We start from the raw sequence: 5,438 nt of genomic DNA on the forward strand, positions 1-5,438 counted from the left end.
CTTCCTATCTACAGGAAAAAATTGCCAGTATCAACAAACTGAACCTAGATGCCATCTAGATATCCATATGATTATGACCCAATAGAGTAATCTGGGAGTTGAGTCCAACAAGGTATAGTATTTGATATATGGCTGTTAGAGCAACTCCAGTTGGATCATCTTCAGTATCTTCTGTTTAATATTGATACCCAATTTCATAATTTTACACATCAAAATTCTCTAATATTGGTAAACAAAAACAGTATTCTTGTGATCTCAGTTCAGTCAACATGGCTCTTGGTTGTATTATTTGCAGTTGCATGTTTTTAATTGTTATATCAAACTTTGGACCTTTCATTACCTCTCTATACTACATTGGCCTATTTCTTGGCACAATATATTCTGCTCCTCCATTTCGACTGAAGAGATATCCAATTATCCGGTTGTTGCTTTTCTCATCATTGCAATGGTGTTTTTCCTCCCTTCTCTGTATTTATTATTTTGTTTTAATAATATAATTGAAATTCTTCTTCTTTTGCGCGATAAAAATATTGTCGCTTATTTTTCTTTGTTTTGATCCATTATAAAGTCTAAACATGGTTGATATCAAACCTATCCTGATTAGACAATGCTTGGTAAAAATAATTTGTTTGAAAAAGTTGGCAGCATCAAACCTATTTGTTAAGGTTAATTAATATCAACTTTTATTAGGAAAAAATGTTCAGGAGGCCTTCTTGCAAATAACGAAATACTGCAGATTTTATATCCTCAGTTGAAACGAAATTCTAAGGTTTAATTCCTTTCTTCATGAGATAATGCTATTCACTCACCAGAAATGATGATTGAAGAAATAGCTACGATTGTCAACAAACATTACTACTGAGTCATGTTTTTATGTGTGCATGCTAAAGATGATAGCTGAAATTTTGGATACTATATGTTTTTTCTTATTCTGAATTTTCTGCTCAACCTATACCGGCCATGTTGCTTAATGTTTCAAATAAGCTCTGAGGCTAATTTAGCTGCCATATCTAGAACTATCAGATGAAAATAATAGAGTTGAGATGTTATGTACTATTCTTGAACTGATATTGTTAATTGGTTTGTTTACAAAGTGAAAGTACTTATCTGGTAATTTAAAATTTTGCAGGTGATGCTCATGATATGCAGGATAATAACTGTCTGGAAAGGAATAACTTTAATAGACAAAACAATGTATTTTCCTCTTTTTTCTAACCAGTTATCGAATCCATACATTGTTGATTGTTTCAAGTCATATTGGTATTGTTTTCTTAATACATGATTAATCTAGCTTCTGTCATGATGTTACTAACATTCTTCAGGTCACTCTCATTCCTTCTTTGACAACTGTTGTTCACACCTCAAGATCCTCCACACCATCGAGGTACTTGCTCTGATTCCTTCTTTGATAGTTTATTTTCCCAGTTCAAGATTGGGAGTATCATTTGTTAAACCCAGAGAATATCTCTGTTTGCATTTAAATCAGCATCAAGGATGGTCATGCTTCATTTTGTTTTCTTGTGTGGGTTTAAATTTTTTATATGTAAACTGGACTTATGTACTATTTCTTTCAACGAGCATGTTTTGCTCAATCAGCTCTTGTTTCTTTTTTGACATAAAAACTCAAACTATCCAGTAAGGCCTAATCAAGCCCTCAATCACTTTTTTGCACATTTATTTCATAGTTGATTGGTCAGTGATGCTTTTACCTACGCATTTGCGTGAAAGAAAATTCTAGCTTTCATGAAACTTTTTCGAATCATAAATAAGACTGGTTCATAGTATTTTTTATGGTAGATGCCTACAAGGCAGTAGACTAACTAGATCGATGCCTCCCGACCTTTCAGTTTTGCATTACTTTAATATGCCATTTAGAAATGCTTTTTGGGTGGCATCTCTTCTTAACGCTTCATTCGAGATCACCAGAACTATTCAAGGACCTGGTGTCCTGCATCCATGGATTAGTTGTTGTATTGGTCAGTTTGCTTATTTCCTCTTTCCTTTGTTTCATTATGGATTTTTGGACTTTGGTTGCTTTAGTGCTGTGTGCTGCTACTTGTGTTTTTAATTGATCACGAAATCGCTTACTGAAATGCAGGCCATACTATTGGTTCACGTGCCATCTAAATTTAGGACCTTCACGATTGAAGGCTCTTCTCACTTAAGTAATTCTTCCTTCTGAATCCATTTTTTAATTTATCCATTTAGCAAATGGCCCATAGTTTATGTTTTTTGTTTGTTTGCTTGAATTCAGTCAAACAAACTGAGAAAGGTGTGGATCTTATTGCTTCCTTATGCCATAATTATCATACCTCTGAAGAACGTTTGAACTAAATGATGGACAAGTCTCACAAGGCAATAGAAGACATTTTCAGTATGAAAGCACAAAGTGCTTCAGAATTCAAAACAAAGAATTTGGATAAGATAGACACATGCATGGAACCCTTCCTCACATGAATAAGAAGGGTGTTGTGAGCCAAAAATGGGATGCCATACCAACAGTCAACAGGTAGATAAAATGACAAAAATGATACATAAACTAGGCCTCACTTGAATCCAAGGTATCTGGCGTATATAGGAATAACTGTATTTTACCTATCCTTTCTCTGCAAAAGCTGCTCAAGTGCTTGAATCAGACTGTGTTTTATCGAGCAACAGACAAATCCATGGGCCACAATTCCACCTATTTCTCCACAAGTGCACCACCTTGCCCCTCCAGACCCCAATTTACTCTCGAAACTTGTTTGTTTTTTCTATTAATATAATTTGGAAATTATCAAACATTTTGAGGTAAAGGATGGAGGTATAAGCCTGTGTAAGGAGAAACATGTGCCTGCATCCACATCGAAGTGGGCTCTGTCACTCACCACTCCAGCGCGCGGCAGGCAGCAGCGGGTGGTATGCTCGGTGGTTCACGGTCGGGCTTGCGGGAGCGGGACTGGACCGCTGCTGCTGTGCCGCCTCCTGTGCTACACCACACTAGCTATGCGTTTGGCGTTTCATATGTAGAGGAGCAGAACCCCACATGGCCACATATGCATCGAGTGTTTGGTAGTTTGTGATGACGTTGCTTTTGGGACGGAATGTTACACGTGCCATGATAGTCTGAAGTATGGTTTCCATTGACCTTTAAAATCTTTGTGATATACCTTTTTTACATCTACTGATGAATTCCTTGACTTTAAATTGGTGTTTGTAAGGTGTATAGCACCAACAGGACAATGTTTAGTTCATATCATCTTTTGACAGTATATTTAGGTTCCAGGAATTGTCTTTGCAAGAGGGCCCGCGGTTGCTGTGTTGATTCTTTTGGAGTCGAATGGAGAAACATATGCTGTGCTTACCGAACAGGTATAGTGTACCATGATTGAGAGCACATGAATTGATATTCAGTAAGCAAATTCACCTATTGGCTGCTATTAAAACTGTAGGTTAGAGTTCCTATTGGAAAATTCATGTTGGAGCTGCCTGCTGGGATGCTAGATGACGAAAAAGGTGATTTTGTTGGCACCGCAGTCCATGAGGTTAGTATATTGGCTTCTGAATACAACATGCACCGAAATTTGTGTACTAATGCAGGATAGCCAGCTGAACAATTTTCTTTTGGTGTATTTTGAATGTTTGGTACAAGAACAATATTCATTCTTCAAATTAGATGTGCCCACTTTAATACTATTGTTTGCTTGTGTGGTTGCAATATGTATGAGTTCTTTTCCGCGCATTTGTTTTTAAGTTGCAGCTAAATCTCGCTCCAGCTAACTTTTTTTCTAGGTCTGCCACTGATAAATGTATACATTCTTGTGGCGGTGATCCTTAATTGATGGCAGGTGGAAGAAGAGACCGGTATAAAGCTGAATATAGAAGATATGGTTGATCTTATGACACTGCTGGACCCTACTACTGGAGGTCGAATGCTACCATCACCGGTAACTGGCCAAAACTTCTATTCACCTGGTTAATAACTACCCCACGAAATCCCACTACAACGTTCCTCGAGTAGCAGGACGAGTGTTACGACCCTGCCACGCTCGCTGCTTCCTCCGTGTGGGACGTAGCCAAGCTCCGCGCCAGGTTCTGTGTGCCGTCCACACCCCTGGAAGACACCCAGTGCTGCGATCTCCATGCCGGCGTGCGGCTCTGCGTCTCTTGTTCACTCGACGACGTCAACCTCAAGTTCTACGACGCCGTCCTCGATTCGGTGCGTTTCTTCCCATTTCATCATTGCACATAATACGTAGATGCAAATGACAACGCCGATTGTTTTATTTTTTTGTTTGGCATTTGAGATTAGAGACCGTGAGAGCTGGACACGCTGATGCAGGTGTTTACAGCAGCTCACCAGATCGCTGATGGCTTGGAGCGGTGCGTGTGCCGTTCACGGTGCAGTGGTCGGATGGACCGCACACTGGGAGCATGGAGGAGACCGGCATTGAGCGGGTTTGCTACGTGCAGTCCTCGCCGGTGCAAGACCCAGTGCTTATCGAGTTCCTGGACGGCATGACCAAGCTGGTCGGGGATGCCAATGGGGAAACGATGTCCCAGGAGATCCGCGCCGGCAGCCGAAGGCGGCGTCCCTGCAAACACGCCACTGGGATTTCAACGGAAATTTGGGTCCAGCAAGTAGGCAAGCAGCAAGCGGTTTGATGTGTATTTTTTTATTGCAAATGCTACATACATATGTTTTTCAGTCAACCAAACTCCATCTGATTTTATATTTTTCTTAGTGTTCAATACTATTTGGATTCTATTAAGTCAGACTTCCAAATGCAGAAGCAGTTGGAAAAATTATACATCTTATGTAACTTGATCGAACTGTTATATTTTAGATCTTTTGTTTAGCATTTTTTAATCCACATGTATTTCTCTATCATATAAAACTCTATATTGACTCTTTAAAATAATTTATGTGAATTTGATAATGTCTGTCACACGGATTCTGTATACCATAGTGAAATGATGGTGAGAGACTATGCACGAGACATGCAAATTAACAAGACTCATATAAGCGCCGAACAGTGTGCTGATGATGATTAGAGACACAAGGGAAGCATATGATCAGGTCTTAACATGTTTGACTTCCGAGCAGGCTTTTGTTTGGCTTCCGAGCAGGCTTTTCTCAGATCCTTAAGGAAGAAAACATCCGGTCAGATATGTGTCGATGCTCATCGTCCCCAACGTACATAAGTTATCAGTGATATTATATGTTCCCGTTGCAACGCACGGGCACACACCTAGTATATATATATATATATATATATATATATATATATATATATATATATATATATAGGGTGATGGTAATGGGAGCCCTGGGCTTCCATTAGTATGAGAAGCCCCAGTCAGGTATATCTACGCGCGCTCGATCTGGTTCTGGTTCTGGTTCTGGCTCGAGCGGATTGCAGCGTAAAACGTGACCTAAAACAACGTAAATGAATACG

At 39.4% G+C, this 5,438-nt stretch overlaps 1 pseudogene; it reads left to right on the forward strand.

Moving 5' to 3' along the window:
- Positions 1-3,519: 3,519 nt before the first annotated feature.
- LOC109940521 (uncharacterized) lies at positions 3,520-4,957 on the forward strand (annotated as a pseudogene).
- Positions 4,958-5,438: the final 481 nt, after the last annotated feature.

Source organism: Zea mays, chromosome 6 (genome assembly GCF_902167145.1).
Source record: "Zea mays cultivar B73 chromosome 6, Zm-B73-REFERENCE-NAM-5.0, whole genome shotgun sequence".
NCBI classification, from domain to species: domain Eukaryota; kingdom Viridiplantae; phylum Streptophyta; class Magnoliopsida; order Poales; family Poaceae; genus Zea; species Zea mays.